The 17,704-nt window shown below is 49.5% G+C and overlaps 1 long non-coding RNA gene across 2 annotated transcripts in view; it reads right to left on the bottom strand.

Moving 5' to 3' along the window:
* Nucleotides 1-15,518, bottom strand: part of LOC103673602 — a 34,830-nt gene extending 19,312 nt beyond the window's left edge. For both annotated transcript variants that reach the window (XR_571437.2, XR_571435.2), the window contains exon 1: nt 13,227-15,518. This is a non-coding gene — a long non-coding RNA (uncharacterized LOC103673602). The remainder of the gene's footprint in view (nt 1-13,226) is intronic.
* Nucleotides 15,519-17,704: the final 2,186 nt, after the last annotated feature.

Below are 17,704 nucleotides of genomic sequence, written 5' to 3' on the forward strand. Positions count from 1 at the left end.
TTAAGTCACTTACTGGAGGCCATCGGCTCTCGTTGGCAGAGCTGGGACCAGAACCCAAGCCTTTGGTGATCCTTATACTCAAAATTTTAAGAAAAGACTTTGATTCTTCCAGATAGTTATGGAATTTTTTCTGATATTTCTTTACTTCTGTATATGTTTGGGTTTTTTAAAAAGATTTTATTTATTTATTTATTTTTAAGATTTTATTTATTTATTTGACAGAGAGAGAGAGACAGCCAATGAGAGAGGGAACACAAGCAGGGGGAGTGGGAGAGGAAGAAGCAGGCTCCCAGGGGAGGAGCCTGATGTGGGGCTCGATCCCAGAACACTGGGATCACGCCCTGAGCCGAAGGCAGACGCTTAACGACTGCGCCACCGAGGCGCCGCTACTTCTGTATATGTTTTAAAAACGGTTGGTTTGTGTATTGCATATCATTGCAAGGTGCGACCACCTCTGGCTTGCAGGCCTTCATGCTTGACTGTAAGACATGTCTTTCCTGTGCTCCCAGCATCACCTCTCTAACGTCCTTCCCTGAGCAGAGTGGGAGAATAGTTCTACACTCTATGTATCAGCAAAAAACTTTACCTTCTGTGGTGATTTCTCTTGAGAGAGGGAAGTATTAGGTATCTCAATCATATTTTTTTTTAAGATTTTATTTATTTATTTGACAGAGAGAGAGACAGCCAGCGAGAGAGGGAACACAAGCAGGGGGAGTGGGAGAGGAAGAAGCAGGCTCATAGCGGAGGAGCCTGATGTGGGGCTCGATCCCATAACGCCGGGATCACGCCCTGAGCCGAAGGCAGACGCTTAACTGCTGTGCCACTTAGGTGCCCCCTCAATCATATTTTAAAAAATACACTGATGATGAAAAGGGATTGCCAGTCCACCTTGTGTTATTATTATGCCATTTTAGCCCAGCCCACAGGCTCAGCAGTTGAGATGCCTTCTTTTAATAAGTAATAATGAAGTAAATATTAAAAAAAATAATAATCAGATCTCAGAAAACAGCCGGTAAAAATCTAAACTTTATTCATTCATTCTGTGTTTTTTGAGCATCTCTTTATGCCCAGAACTGTTTTCATCCTTGAATCATTATTAGCAATTTAGTGTCATCATCATTGTCATCCTCATCATCATCAACATTATCATTATCCTCCACTTCACCACGGGCACATCACTGAGTACCAATTAGCACTGTGGGCATTTATGGAGATGCGCACAGAGTATACTCCATATGGTGCCTATCCTTGGGGAAGCAGGTGGGGTGACACATAACATGAATACAAATCTATTCATAAATGCGTGTGAGTTTCCACAGCATCACAAGTATTGAGTAGTGAAACAAATGAATCTTATTGATGTTTTTTTGGTGCCTGTCAGCTAATCCAGGGAACCTCCCCAGAGAGCTGAATATGAGAAGCTGGGTGAGGTCAACTCCAGCCTTGGGCCTCCACAGGAGGAGGCCAGCCTGAGCTAGACTCAAGGATGGGAAAAGAACTTTCTGCATGTCCTTTCCCAGATCCCTCCAAAGTTGAAAGGCAGCATATTAAAAAGACCTAAACTCCTTCTATATTTTTTGCATAATTTCCACCACCCTCTATCACCTCTCTCCACCACTCTGGGCTTTAGTTTGACAAACACTGATAATTAACTAGATAGTGTAGAATTTGTAACGCAGGCATCTCAAGCCTACAGGGATTTTGGAACCTGGGCTCCATCCTAGTCTTTTGTGCTTTTACTTCAGCCAGGGCACCATAAATATTCATGGGGATGGTAAGAAGGACGCTGAGACTCTGCATACCGCTTTATTTGGGTTCTGAAACCACAAAAATCATTTAATTGACCAACAGAGCTATCTACCTAATTGACAACTCAAAACAGCGAGTCCTTGGCCTGTAACATTTGGAGGTTTAAAATTAGAACTTGCACAAAATACTTAAAGAAATCCAGTAGAAAAGTTCTGGATTCCCAGCGTGTCTAAAGAGGATTTAGATCTTAACATGTCTGAAGAGACATGTATCTATGAGTGGACCTCCTCTAAAGACTCCCCTGCTGGCGTTGTATATTGACCTATGAAAAGGTCTCTCCAGAAGGTGACCTTATAACATCTGAATTCTCTCCTTACTGGCTGCCAGAGCTATTTAAATGTGTGCTGAAAACATTTTTCAAGAAGTAGGAATGCATCTGAACACTGAAGAACAGTACTATTTTAATGTTGAAGGTCCTACCCCTAGATTTTACTGGGGTCTTCCAACTGGATGCTATTTCCTTTTTTTTTTTAGATTTTATTTATTTGATAGAAAGAGCAAGCACAAGCAGGGGGAGCAGCAGGCAGAGAGAGAGGGAGAAGCAGGCTCCCCGCTGAGCAAGGAGCCCTACTTGGGGCTTGATCCTAGGACCTTGGGATCATGACCTGAGCCCAAGGCATATGCTTAACTGACTGAGCCACGCTAGGCACCCCTAGATGCTATATGCCTGATTTTTAGCATAACCCAATGGTAAAAATACCCATTAAAATACCATGTCCTCCTGGTAGGGTTCTACCTTTATGAGTGTTGGGGATTATTAGTTCACACCTAAGTAATGATTACTTAATGGTCTCACTCTTTTTTTTTTTAAGTTTTTGATTCCAGTTAGTTAACAGAAAGTGTTATATTAGTTTCAGGTGTACAATATAGTGATTCAACATTTGCACACATCACCCCGTGCTCATCAGGACAAGTGCATTCCTTAATCCCCATCGCCTGTTTCACCCATGCACCACGACCCCCCCCCCCAACCCCGTTCTGGTAACCATCAGTTTATTCTCTATAATTAAGAGTGTTTCTTGATTTCCTGTCCCTCATTCTCTCTCATTTTTCCCCTTTGCTTGTTTTGTTTCTTCAATTCCACATGAGTGAAATCATATGGTAGTTGTCTTTCTCTGACTTATTTCACTTAGCATTATACTCGCCAGCTCCATGTTGTTGCAAATGGCAAGATTTCATTCTTTTTTATGGCTGAGTAATATTCCATTGTATATATTAATGGTCTCACTCTTGCATGACTTCACATGCATCCTTCTACCTCCTGCCCCACCCCAAAGTAAAAGGCGCATGAACCCAGGAGATGACAGCTTGGGGTGGGAGGTGGGAGAGAAAGGGCCGTGAGAGTCTGCTCTCTGCCCCTTTGCCCAGGCTAGCCCGTTCCCTTTGAAGGCCCCAGTTGTTTTACCCTCTGGCCTTACAACCTTGCAGTCCACTTCTGAGGCAGTTTCCAGGGACATCGTATCTCCACCTTTCCGTAAGGATAAATAAGCAGTTTGAGACTCCCGTGTCTTTATTAAACATTTCCTCTAAACTGCATGCTTTGGCTCTGTGCCCACATGCACCAAGCAAGCTTTCCAGGAGCAGTCGCACCCCAGAGCCCTGCCACTTGGTTCCTCGTATAAATAGCCCTTTGAACAGGCAGGAGGCACCTGCACTGACCACTGCCCCTCCCCTCTGCCTCCAGGGCCTTCCAGCTCCCTGGGCTGGAAGGATGCTGAGCAGGCCCCTCAGCCTCTGACAGAAGGAGCAGCAGCGGCAGCAGCAAAGACCAGGAACGAGGTGCATGTGCCGCGTGCACACAGGGCCAAGAGCTGCTCGGGCCTGTGGTCTGGCTATGGGGAAGGGAAGGAACCCCCTTCCTGCAGCAGTGAGGAAGCGTGGGAGGGAAACTGGAAGAAGAAAGGCTGAAAACAAATAAATAAAGAAGGCACGTTTGACCAAACCCCCAACACCTAAATCTCCAAGCCCACTGGAGCAGGAAATTGAGTGGCTGGACAGAGCAGCCTTGCTCTGCCCTCCCCTCCACCCCCACCCCATCCTGGGCCTGGAAGGTTCTCCAGATCTTCCAGGACCGTCCCCCCTTTTTTTTAAATAAATCTCCAATCTATAGAGAAAGAGGAAGTGTATTTTTAAAAGAGTGAAGATTCAATGGCCACAGATCTGAAAGAGATTGAAAGAGGAAGAAAGGCTTGTTGAGGAGAAGGGAAAAGGATTCCCAGAAGTGTGTGCGTGTGCGCGCGTGCGCGCGCGTGCGTGCGCGCCGGAGACAGTCTCCGAGACAGCCTACAAGGAGAAAGAAAACAAAGGAAAGTGTGACCGAGAAAGACAGAGAAATAAGTGGGAGAAGGCGCGAGTGCTGGGGGAGGGGCCGGCGCCGGGAGAGGCGGAGAGGATGGATGCCGGAATGCAGGCAGAGCGGGCTGGAGGGAGGGAGGCGCACATGTGTGAGAGAGACAGTGATGTCAGCATTTCCTTCTGGATTGGTCACGTGGTCCTTGCCAGGTAAACAGACTGGAAATAGACTCCATAAAGGCAGAGCCTGCTGGGGGAGGGCGGAGGCGCTGCCACTTCACCCTTTCCTCTCTGCTGCGTCCTAAAGGAGCTGGTTTTCTGGCTGGCGACAAGGTGGTCTCCGAGTGGAATTGCCTGTTCACGAGCCAGGGAATAGGACTCAGGGAGGGAAAGCTATTTGCTTTTATAATTAGATCGAGGAGTTTAGAGACATTTTGATTTTAAAAAAGAATGGAGGTGGGGATGAAGGCACATGGAAGCTCAGATGCTGTGAAAGTGTCTTGGGCCAGGGATTGCTTAGCCTCATTTGTCTCCTTGGGGGGGGGGGGGGTGCAGATGGGTCTAGATGAAGGATGGGTTGGAAGGCCACAGTTTAGAATAAAAGGATCAGATGCTGTGATTATCAATATTAGGAAAAAGAAAATGCTAACAGGCTCTAGGTGAATATATTAAAGGATACGGCTCAGAATGTGTCCGTGGTGCCACAGGGAGGAACTGAGACCCAGGAAAGAGATTAGGTGACAAAAAGATGTTGGGAGCAGAGTTTCAAGCAGAGTTTTTTCAAAGTGATATAACACTATCCCCAACCAAACCCTGGCAGGAGTTCAGGGCATTTTGGAAGGGCAAAAGCATGTCTGGAAACTTTATCTGAAAAGCAGAGCAGATGGAACAGGTGATTCTTCCACCTGGAAAGCTCTAGAGCCGAAAAATGGTCCGGGGGGGGGGGGTGTTGGGGGGGGTAAAACAGAGTGTATGCCTTTTTCTTCAAATTCCTGGAAATAGGGCCTTTGCATCTATGGTGAAATAGCTTATTTAGGTCATTCTTTTAATAATTTTGAATCAAAATGAAGTACCTTATCTTGGTCATAATTTTCTGTCCTTGTGGAAATCTGGCCAAACCTGTGGGAGGGAGAGTGACCCACTGTCCCAGTTTCTAGAGTTGAGGGGGTTCCTCGGATGCAGTTTTAAATCTAGAACGGTCTTGGACAAAGTGGGACTAGTTGGTCAACTGTAGTGGGAGGCCTTGTCTAGTCTAGATAGAAATAATAAGATAACCTATGCCCACCCTGTTCCACCAACAAACAAAACAAAAACCCCCTTTCACTCCATTTCTTCTCCTTTCTCCCACTCCCTCCTTTCTTTCTCTCAGCTGCCCCTAACCCATTCAGTACCTGACTCTGTATGTGGTATGAGCTGGCAGAGTGCAGCTGAACTGAGCATTTGGCTTTTGTTGCACCTGGGGGAAAAGGGAGGGGAGAAAGAAATGTGCATCCTTGACGCTGGTCCCTCCCCACTGCACCCTACCCTTCCTTGTTCAGTTGGGGGGGGGGGTCCAGCGGTGCCACAAGTGTACTTTCAGCCCTTGTGTTGGAAGATAGATATTTGATACCCCTCTCTGCTAACTAAATACGTCATTCTGACAAGACTCCCAGCCCAGAGTTATTTTTGTGGCATTATGTAATTGGATTGCCTGGTCAGGAGGACTTCCTTAACAAGGCTTTCAGCAACCCCTCCGTGTGGGCCTGGCCAGTCCTGCCCAGTTCCACACACTCGCTTCAGCCCAAGACAACCCAGCAAAACACAGCGAAGAGATGTCAGCCTATGCCACTGACCGGATTACCCCCTCCTCTCACTGCAGAAGCCCTCCCAAAGGAGTGCTTCAGTACCTGGTGGCACTTGTGGAGGCCAGAGTTGGAGAAGACTCTCCCGTAGCCAAACCCCAATAGCCACAAAGCAAATATTTTTGTTCCAAGGGGGCTGCAGGCCTGCAGCTACAGTACCCTTCTCGCCTCCCCCCCCCGCCCCCCCCACCCCCCAACAGTGCAAAGCTCAGCGCAGCGACCAGGAGACCCTAGGGGGCCTACCATTCCCATGTTACTGCCCTCTCTTCTACCCACTTTCTGAATTTCCTCATGAGTAATTGGTCATCTGATCATCCCTTCCTGTCAGCCTGCTGACTCACAGAAGTTAGGAACTTGTCTGAGCTTCAGACACTGTAAGAAAATTTACAAAGGAAAATGAAAAAGGCCTGGTATTATCTTGGCCTGGTATGGCTGGGTTAAGGTCCACACATCCAGGGGTACACTGATGATTGTTTCAGGGTGATATTATGTTGATGTCATCCTGGGCTGGGGGCTTGTTCACCTTATATTTCGTTGTCCTTTCTGTCTCTGGCCTTGACTTTCTCTGATGTGTGTCCCAGGCCTGAATCCCTATCAAAACCAGAGAACCCTTCCCGGAATATTTTTCTTTCCCTCCTCTGAGCCCATGGACACTGTGTATCTCTCTTTTGTTTTCCCTTGAGTCCCTGGTTCTCCTGACCTTGGCCAGAGGCAGGTGGTGTAATAAAAATAGCTTTAAAGCCAGATGGAGCTGGGTTCGAATTCACGCTGAGCCACTGAATAGCTGTGTGATCTTAATCTCTCAGAGTCTGATATTCCTTATCTAGAAAATGGGACTAATAATACCAGTTTCCCAAGGCTGCTGAGAGAATGGAATGCAATTTGTGTAAAGTTCCTGCTGAGGAACTGACACGTAGTAGGTGTTTTCAGGGAGGTAGGGAAGAAGAGAAAAGGGCCGGTGTGCCAGTCTCCCAAGAGCTAACCCCATTCCGTTTACGAGACCACCAATCTCCTGCTGGAATGCTCTTCTTAAGGGTGCAGAATTTAATCTCACCATCATTGGGAGGATGTGGTCAAGAGGGAAAGGGAAGAGGTATTCTTGATCACAGGCACCAAGAACAGGGTTCCTGGGATAGGCACCCCCCCCCATAGCTGTTCCTTCTGGAGAACCTTCTCTGTCCGAAAATCTGGCCTCTACATGCCCCCTTACAGTCAGGGTCCCCCTGCAGACACTTCCAGGGCTGGGCACTAAGCTCTAGGTTTGCCTGCACCAAGTTGTGGGGGCCACCACATACCCAGAACAAAGGGACAGGGGACAAGTGTGGTTTCTCCCCAAGCACACTTGTGTGAACCTTGCATCTTTGATGCAGTGTCGAGTTCATCCCAGCTCCACAGCAGGAACTAGTTGGAACCCATAGGCCAAAGTGAGGTACAAATAGCCACAGGCAAAATAATGGGGGAGACAAAAAAGGAGAGGGTCCCTGGAGGTGGGGGGAGGTGGGAGGAGCCAGCCCCCAGGGGCACCTCTCCCTGAGGTTCCCAGACCGCAGGAGGCGGGGGTGTTGGCTGTACCTGGAGGGGGTAGGGTGAGGTGAGGCCTGTGGCAGAGCACAGTTGGTCAGTTGGCAGGAAGCCCTTCCCTGAAGACTGTGAGTTTAACCTTCAGCATTCAAGTGTCAGGGCTGAAGTGTCGTTATGAGCACTACTTCCTGCTGCTGCGCTCCCAGACTGGAAAGAGGGTCGGCACCAATCTGCCCGCTTTCCTTTCTTTTCTCCCCCCAGACAAAATGAGAGGGAGGGAGATACACAGAACCAAACACGCAGACGCAGGCACTCGGCAAGTCAGGCCCTTGCTAACCCTACACATCCAGTCCCACCTCCTTGACCAGCCCAGTTTCTGGTCAGCCTTAGTGATGAGCAGGACCCCAGGGGGCTCTCCACTCCCAGATCTCCCTGGGCTGTAGGGTGCAGAACCACTCTGGGCCGGCCTGAGCAGGAAGCAGCCGTGTTTTCTGGCAGGTGGGTCCAGGGCCCCCAACTGCCCCCTGTGGTCGATGCTGCGTGGCTACCTCGGTGCCCCACAGGACAGGGTTGGGGCATCTGTGTCCTGAAAGAAGCTGGGAAGCCCAGGGAGGGTGGTGGAGACCACTGCCCTCAAACCATTAGCTGCCCTCTGTGGGGAGTGGGATCAAAGCTGGAGGCAGGTGCTGGGCTGGGGTAGCTCAGCCCAGGCCTGAAGTGCACCTATGACTTGCCCTCTCCTTCCCAGATGGCTGCTAAGGCCAGGCACCTCCAGGCCTGGCTGGTTTTTCTGGGGGTGCCCTGCTGGGGCATAATGGGGTGCTCGAATTTTCCAAGGGAGGCCATTTACCCACCCAGTTGAAGCCGTGAGGAGCCTTGCTAAGGACGCACCTGTGAGGGGCGCCTGGGTCCCAGGGCAGCGGCTCTGCGCTGGGCTGGCTTTAGCTCCCCAGCCGGCTTCTCCAGGCGCAGGAGCTCCCGGGCTTCCTCTCAGGGGCCCGGAGCCGGCAGGAGATAAAGATTTCCCGAAATGGGGCTGGGTGTGCCAGACTTTAAGAACGCATGCCCTGGCTCAGTGAACTGTGGTCAGTGTCTCAGGAAACTGTCGGGATCCTTGAGGTTATGGTTTTTGGGGAGGTGGGAACAGTGGCTGGTCTCCACGATGCTGAGCCCAGGGGGCAGGAGACTAGACTAGACACAAAAAGAGTGCGCCCTTTGCCAGGACCAGAGGAAAGTGGCATTGAATGTTCCTGCTGCCCCGCTGAGCCTTGGAATTAAACAGGGAGGTGGCCATGCCCACAGGGGACCACTGCCCTGCATGATGCCCTGGCACGTTGGGCCCGCAGGACATCTGCGGGGAGCCCAGCTAGCCAGAGCCCCAGCCCAAGCGCCCCAGGGTTGGCATGCACCGAACTTCTCCAAGACGCTGGGGCTGCACCCTGCACTGCCCCTCCTGGCCCTAACCAAGTGCTGCCCCCAAATTTCGAGTCATCCCTGTGCAGGAAGATCGGGTTTGCCTTCTTCTCTATTTCTAAGAATTGGAAACAAACGAATTAGAAATTTTTTGCTTTGGAAAAATATCTGTTCGATGTCGTTTGGTGCTTAAATTGTCCTTGGAATTTTTTTTCAGCTTCATTTGAAAAAGAAAAGGAAAGTTGACGCGCGCCCCAAATCTTGTTTCTCTTTAAACCATCCCCTTAGACGTGCAGTCGGTTATTGCAGATGTTTTCTGGGGCGAAGAGAGCGAAATGGAATGGGAGGGAGGATGAGGACTGGGAATCTCTGATTTTAAATCCCATTACTGGCTTTGAGGAGAGGCACACGCACAAAAAAAAATCAGGAAAAGATAGTTCGTCCCCCACTGATTTTCTTCACTTCAAAGATTTCCCTTGCCCCTTAAATCAGAAATATTATGGTGCCAGGTATTTCTCAGGAAAAAAATGCACATGTTTCTTCAGAATATGTACATGGTATAGGTCCCTTTCTACATTTCTCAGAAAAAAAAAAAAAAAGCGGGGGGTGGAGGGAAGGCACTCAATTCCCTGGCTATTAAACAAGCCATGCCTGCAAGAAATGCAGGCATCGGGGGATTGCTCAGCCGCGCATCCCTCCATTAGCGCACGCCCGCGTGTCTGCGTGTCAACAATGCACGTGCTACCACGGGCACTGACTCCCCACGCCGGCCCTAACGGGCGCTGCGCAAATGGGCGCCAGGTCTCAGTTGCCTGCTCTCAGCACTGCTCTCAAGCCCGCTGCCCATGCCTCTCAAGGATCCCTTTTTTCTGCCTCTGCCTGGCAAGTCAGAAACCTTGATCATTCCCAAGTTATGCCCTTGGAAATCCCCAAAGCGAATAAAGCCCGACCGAGGGTCTCTTGCCCTCAAGTTGTTCACTTTGATGCATAGAGATGAGGTTAGTTCTCTTCTTCCCCCCGCCCTAGGCTTTAGATGTCAGCGCAAACTTCTGGTACCAGGTCACCAAAAGGGAAGCCAGCGCTTGCCAGTGGTGCAGACTGTGTGGAACCCAAGAGAGCCACCAAGTCTGAGGTGACTTCTGCCCCAAGGTTGGATTTCTGATTTCCATTGCAAAGGAACCGGGGAAACTGGAAATCTGACTCAAACCCTGGAACTGAATAATTGCCCTGCATTTTCACAGTGCGCCATGTATTGGAAACGAAGGGCAGGCTTTATCATTTGGAACTCTTTCAGTGACCCAAGCACTCTAAGTTTGGGGCTAATTCTTTAAAGATTTGACTTCTGAGAAACAGGGAAGAAAGAATGAAAGAATGAAACATACCCACAATCCTTGTATTGGGGATGGCACTCAAGAGTAGGTTGTGGTCTCTTTTGAATCGGGAGTTCAAAAGAAAAAAAAAAAAAAAAAAAAAGGCTTGTTCCCTCCCCCTTGCCCCAGGGATGAAACCTCTCTAGATTCGAGCGGCCAATTTGGTTTGATTTCTGTGGTTTGGAGGCTCTGGCGGGGTTAAGGGTGCCGGGGCTAGGAAGACAGACCTCAGCTGCCTACTGGACCAGCTGGTCCACTCTTGGCCCTGGAAGCAGAAGCGGAAATCGGGGTGATTCGCCCTCACTCTGACAGCTGAAGGGAGCGTCTGGGGAGCGCGTCACTGAGCCTCTGCGCGGCCGTGCCCTACACGCCTTGTATGTGGACCTCCTTGTGCGCTCATCTCCCTATCTACTCTTAGCGTCCCCCACCTGTCTCGTGTCCCCCCAGGGATCTAGTTCTCCTTTCTCTCTGTCATTTCCAGCCAGTTTTTTTCCCCACCAAAAACTCCTTTTTCTTGGAGTAACTTTCCAAAAGAGCTGTCGTCCTAAAGTCCAAACTGGTGGGGTGGATTTGGGAAGCTCTTTCTCAATTAAAGCCTCTTTTGTGGGCACCGCGTACATGGCCCACGGTCCCCAGGGCATCACCTGGGCACTGAGCCCCACAACCAGGTGCTTCCGTGCAGCGCCAGAACAAGGGGACTTCAGACGCTTTGCTCTTTTCCAGTGAAATGCCTCAGAAACAAATCTGAATTTGGGTTTTGGTTATCTTTCAGGCGTGAAAAATATTTTGACAAAAGTATTCTCCAGGCTGCCCAAGTTGGGGGAAAGAAAGCTTTGGACCGAGATTGTGGGCACAAAGCAAGAAGCTGCATGTAATGGACACCACTGTGTACATCCGCTGAGGACTATGAGGAGCATGACCGGAGTCTGCGGGGCTGGCGCCAACATCCAAACTCCCCCACTCTGCCGAGGGCACCCCTGTCTTCCACAAATGGGGAGCATTTTTTACCCAGACCCATCTGCTCACCCTCTGGTGCATTAAGAGCAAACTTTCTGATTTGGTGGTTGGGGCTTGGATCACAGTGCTTTAGCCCTAGGATAGAGCTGGGGGATGGAACAATTCTGGACGCTCAGAAGAACCTCACCCTGCACCCCGAGGAGAAAGGGGAACTGTTCGATTTGTCTGGGGGTCAGAAGGTGGGCTGGGAGGTCGGGGGAGGGAACGGATGGATGGAGCGCGAAGTGCCGCGCCTGGCTGCCTCTCTCTCCTGTTTCTCCCTCCCTACCTCATCTTCTGCCATTTCCAGAGGCAGGAGAAAGGTGATCTCGGACTTGACCCCTAAATCACAGCTGCTGGTGGCTGCACCTCGCTCCGGGATGAGCGCAGCCCCTTCCCAGAGCCCGGGCAGCTTAACCCTTTCGTTCCCTGGCGCTCAGGGGCTAGCGGCAGCGGCGCCTCTGACCCCCGAACCCGGAGCAGCCCGCCTCCTCGGCGCGGCACCTTGGATCCCACCAGGAGACTACAAAAGGGCGAGACTGCAGGGTGCTGAGAGCCTGGGGCAAGGGCCGGCCAGCCCGGAGCGCTGCCAGGGAACCCGAGGAAGAGCCAGAGTTAGCGGAACGAAGAGGGATGTTTGGATCGTGTTAACTACCCAGACAGATGCACTTCAGCATGTCTGCATTTATGGAATCCATATGTTGTCGTGGCAAATGAAAGGACAGTAACACATACATACAATAGACTTAGAATAACAATACACATTCAAAAAGAGACCCGCACATTCTTCACCCTGCAACCCTGCCCTTAGATCTAGCTCTAGAGTTGTGCGCAGAGGCGTCCTTTCAGCCTCCCCTGGCTCCTCACGGGCTTTCTTTTCTCTTCCTCCTCCCTTTTTGTTTTTGTTTTTGTTTTTGTGTCCCCAACCCTCCAGCAGAAGAAAACCCAGGGCCCAGAAGCTAGGCTCTTTGCAAGTGAGATCTCCTAAGATCCCCTTCACCTCTCTTCCCCCTTAAGACTGGCCCACGGCATCTTTAGCCCTTGGACCAAATAATAGCTGCTCACATTGCAACCCCAGATTCTGAAAATTGCAGAGAAGTAGATTCTTACTCAAATTCACCATCCATATCTTCATCATTAAACCGACACTCCTATGTTATATTTGCAAAAAAGTAGCTTCAAACAGATCTGGAAACAAAAACCCCCAGCGAGAGAGCACACGCATAGCTCTGTACAGTACCTGCATTTATGTATACCTTGTATATTTGTGTGCACATATATTCACGCACACACAGAGACGCAAAGACATCTAGAGTCATTCAAATGTATATTTATGTGCCCATTTATGCATATATCTTTGTGTTTGTATCCATTTATTTGAGCGAGAGGCAGAGAAATATACACATCAATGCAATATTTAGCCTACATTCTACTTTCTCTCCCTACTGTAAATGTCTTAAAAACAGATTGGTCTAAAATTTTCTGCCCTCTTGCCAGCTAAATGAAGGATTTAGATTCTGAATTTCTTGGTTCCTTTTTTCATTTTGTACATAAAATAATCCATATAGATGCTGGATTATCGCCTAAGCATTATTCAATCATACAAGCTTGGTACCTCTCCTCTTTATAACGAATTCACTGAGTAAAATTAGCATAAGTATTTACCAGATTAAGCTGACATTTTCCTATATTGCAGCATGAAATACATTTATATCCAGAATTTCCCTCAAATAGCCTATACCAGTGGAGATATCTGACTTCTTCCGCGCTGTTTTGTATAACAAGCTCCAAGTTCGCTTCTAGTACTATTTACATTTTTAAAAGAAAATAAATACATAGCATTTAAGTGAATTTCCAAGATCTACAGGGAGAAATTTAATTCTGCTGCATCTTAAAAAAGTAAATCAACAGAATTATGAAGATTCGTGAAGATAGATAAATAAGAGGCAAATATACTCCTGAAGGTCTGAACAATTTTCCTTACCTGATGTATTATGGAAAAATTCAGAATTTACCAGTCTTCTTTCAGTCAGCTACATTTTACACTGACCTGCACTTTGGACTGAAAGGGAAAAAAAAAAAAAAAGATTAGCTGTTGCCAATGAAAAATTTAAAATAATAATCAGAAACGGACAAACTGAAGGTAAAAATATACAATGGTTACAATAAAGATAAATATTTATTTAATCAAAGTAGAAGTTGTGTTTGGACTGTAGGAATGTTTCATCCTTCCCTTAAAAAAAAAAAAAAAGAAAGAAAAAAGCCAGAGTCTTTGCAGGCTCCTGGAGAGTTCCCATTGTCCAGGGCTATCGAGAGCCCAGAATGGCATTAACCTCACAAAAGACACATTGTGCAGGGGACAAAAAAAAAGCCCCTTCTTCTACAATAACTTTTAGCTTTTTTATTTTTAGAAAATGACAAAGGTTTTGCAAGCACTGACTGGTGAAACCTGTAGCAAGCCAGCCTGGACTTGGCTTTATTGATCAACTGTCCCGCATGGAAAAGCAGCCAGGAAAAGTTTGAATGGCAATCCAGATTTGGCTCATAGAGAGGAAACCCCCGATTTTTCTAAATGTATTTTCTTTTTTTCTTTCTAAATAAAACAGCATTATTCCCAGAGTGAATTCACAAGGATTAGATGAGGTAACCCTGCAAAATCCTAAACCGGTTTTCTCCCCCTAGTCTTGACTAAGAAGCTGCATGCTCTTAAGAGCATTGGAAAATCTCTCAAAATGAAGAATTCCTTTCTAATCAAATAGATTTCCCGATTAATTCCCAAATTCCTTCTAAAATAAACAATCCAGCTAGGCTGGCGAAAAATCTTTTTTCTAAGAAAAATAAGTTTTGGTGAGAGCTGTCTACCTGATGTTCCAGGGTTCACTAAAAATGCCTTCAGAAACATAAACGTTGTTTTTGCATTTGTTTGCAGATCACTTCAAGTGCAAATTGCATTTTATTTTATTCCAGACATTGTAATTTCAGTGGTACTAGCTCATATTTAGAACTTACATAAATACATACTTGTCATTAAAAAAAATCTATTGCATTAGCAGTGACGCTAAGGCTAGGATTTGAAAGAGGGGGTAGAGAAAGAGAGAGAGAGAGAGAGAGACAGACTGAGACTCTTGTTCTTCCTGCGTTTGTTTGCTTGCTTTTTGGAGGTACCGTGCGCCCACCTAAGTGATGGCTTTGATGTACTGGGAATCGGTACAGTAGCAGGGTCCCTGGCTGCTGTCTTTGATTCCAGGGATCTCCTTTGGGCTCTGGTGGGATGTACTGCTCCTAGTCTTTATCTGAAATCCATCCTCTCATTTCAAGCCCTTTGGCTTCGAGACTCTGTTCCAAACTCTTGGAGGAAGCTGTAAGACTTTTTTTTTTTTTTTTTTTTGGCATTAGGGAAGGGGTATGTAATTTTCCCCTTTTCTCCACTCTAGACCTTTCCTCGCTATTTAAATATATTGGCTTTCTTTCTTACGAATTTAGTCTGAAATTATTTTTCACTGCCTTTATTACATCCCTGCTTTTGATGGCAAAATAGCTTCCTGTGTTTTGAAAACATCTGCTTTCCAGGTTTTACACGAGAAAATTGATTTTACTTTTCTCTTAGGTCCAGAAAGGTAGAAAGTTGGACTTGTTTCCAAGTGCAACTTTTCCTTTTCTTGTCTTTCCTTAAGTTACCCCCCTTTCAGTTCTGTTTCACTTTCTCCCTTTTATTCCTTCTAATCATCACTCCTGCTTCCCCTCTCCTTCTAAAGAACCAGAGAAGATTGATTGTATCTTATTTCAGAAGGCAAAATTAACATATCATATATATATATTTTTTGTCTAGTCTATGGTACGTGCTAAAGTTTTCTCCATATTTTCTTTATTTGTCCTCTGATTTGGGGGGGGAGGTAATTTTCCTCCTTTAAAAAAAATCTCAGATTTGCAATTTAAAGTGGCCTCTATTTTGTCTCTGCTGCTTCTCTGCCTTTCACTTAAATCTTTGCTTTGAGCTGTCCCACTCCATTATTGCCCCCCCTTGCTCCCCTCTTCTTTGAAGATGCTCTCTTCCTATTTAATTTAAACATTGCTTCATTTGCCAAAAAAAAGAAAGAAAAAGAAAAGGAAAAAAAGAAAGAAAGAAGAGAGAAAGGGGGAAAAAAGGAAAGAAAGAAATCTTTTAAAAAATCTTAGCCAGGTTTCTATTGTTGCTTCTCTGCATTTCACTTCTCGGTGTGTGTGTGTGTGTGTGTGTGTGTGTGTGCGTGTGTCGTGTGTGTGTGTGTGTGCGCGTGTGTGTGTATGTGTTTTTAATACATGCATAAACTTTTGGTGCCTCTCTCCCTCTTCCTGGGCTCTTCTCCCATCCTCTCTTCCTGCTCTCCTTGCCCTGCTCATCACTTTCCCCCGGTTTTTTTTTTTTTTTTTCCTCCCTTCCTCCCCTCTGCCTCCCTCCACCTCCCCCTTTTCTTTTTTGCTGAATCTTATTGATCCAGAAGGTGGCTAATTAGCCCTTCCCGTCGTGCCTGGGTAATGAAGCACATGCGCACTGAATTAATCACAGCCATTTTTTGCAGGAAACTAATTAGCAGAATAAAGATCCAAAGACTTTTTTTTCTTTTCACTCATCAGCTCCCACTTCCAGCGCGTCCCCTCCGACCGCTGCAGCCGCCGCCGCCGCCGCCTCCTCCTCCTCCTCCTCCCGGCCGCAGCCGCCGCCACCGCCTGCTTTGCATCCCAATTACAGCCTAGAGCCGCTGCCGCCGCCGCCGCCGCTTCTCCTCCGTGGCCCCTGCCCGCTCCGGGGGCTGTAAACTCCCCGCCAACCATGCTGCTCGGCGGCAGCGGCGGCGGCGGCTCCGGCTCCCCGGCTGCGGCCGCCTCCCGCCCCGGGCTCCGCCGAGCGCGCTCCAGCTCTGCCGCCGCCGCCGCCGCCGCCGCCGCCAGCAGCGCGTCCTCCGCCGCCGCCGACCCCCGCCAGCCGCCGCTGCTGCCTTGATGGGCTCCGCGGCCCGAGCGCCTCTTTTCGGGATTAAAAGCGCCGCCAGCTCCCGCCGCCGCCGCCGCCGCCAGCAGCGCCGCTGCAGCCGCCGCCGCCGGAGAAGCAACCGCGTAAGTGGCAACTTTTCCCTCTTTTTTTTTTTCCCGCCGCCGCCGCCGCCGCCTGCTCCTCCTCCTCCTCCCGCCGCCACCGCCCGGACGCGGGGCTCCTCGGGGCGCCCGGGCTGCTTTGCATGGGGCTCGTCCTGCCCCCTCCCGGCTCCCGCGCCCGGCCGCCGCCGCCCGCGCTCCCCGCGCCCGCGCCCTGCTCGCTCGCTGCGTCCCGCTCGCCTTCCCCCTGCGCCAAACTTTCTCTTTCTCTTCTTCTTCCTCCTCCTCCCGCCGCCGCCGCCGCCGCCGCCGCCGAGCCCGGGCCGCCCCCTCCTCCCCGGCCCCCGCGCCGCCGCCGCCGGCCGCCAGCGACCCCCGGGAGGGTGGAGGCGCCCGGGGCGAGGCCCGCGCGCCGAGTTTGGAGGCGCCGCGGGGCAGGGCCGGCCAGGGCGCGGGCCGAGGGCGGGAGGGCGGCCGGGGTCCAAAAGGCCTTAAGGTGGCAGCGCCGTCGGCGGGGGGTGTTCTGCGGTGCGGCGCCCGCCCCCCTCCCCCGGCCCCCAACTTTGCCCCACCCCGAGAGGCTCCGGGGCCCCGGGCTGAGCCGCCGCGCGGGGCGCGCACCCGGCCCGGAGCAGTCGCCGTGGCTGCTGCCGCTGCCGCCACTACCGCTGGCCGGCCGGGCGGGCGCCTTCCGCGCCAGGGCTCGACTTGCGGGGGATGCGGCCGCCCGGCTGGAGCCCCGGGTCCGAGAGGGGGCGAGGGGGCGAGGCGGCCGCCCGACCCTCACCTGCGCGCTCTCCGCCCTGCCCCACTGGCAGCGCCGCGAGCGCCCAGAGGGGGCTCTGCCCTGGACACTAGGGGCTCCCGGGGGCTCGGGGCTGCGCCGCCGGCCAGGACTAGACCCAGCCTAGCCGGCCTCTCTTTGACCAGGGGAGTTGAGAGACATCGGAGTGTTCCTTTTTTTCTTTTTTCCTTCTTCTTTTTCTTTTTTTTCTTTCTTCCTTCTTTCTTTTTCTTTCTTTCTTTTTTCTTTATTTGTTTCTTGCTCACACGAATCTGGGATTCTCCACTCACCCCTCGTCTTGTTTCACTCTTTTCCATTATGCATTTTCATGTACCTCTTTTTGCGTATCTATTGGAGAGTAGATGTGAGTGTATTTTATGCAGTGTATTTAAATTGTGAAAGGACTCAGTAGTCGTAGGTTTCTTGTAGAGCTATTACATTAAAAAATACATTTTACTTTACATATTAATCTGTTGCTCAGAAGCTGACTTTTGCAAAATGCTGTGCCATTCCTTCGACTGTGGCAAATTCTTTGATTACAAGTGCTTTCAGAAATCGCCCACTCTTAACTTTTCCCCCTTGTTGCTTCCAACTTAAGGTAAATA

This window comes from Ursus maritimus, unplaced genomic scaffold (genome assembly GCF_017311325.1).
Source record: "Ursus maritimus isolate PB19 unplaced genomic scaffold, ASM1731132v1 scaffold_19, whole genome shotgun sequence".
Taxonomy (NCBI): Eukaryota; Metazoa; Chordata; class Mammalia; order Carnivora; family Ursidae; genus Ursus; species Ursus maritimus.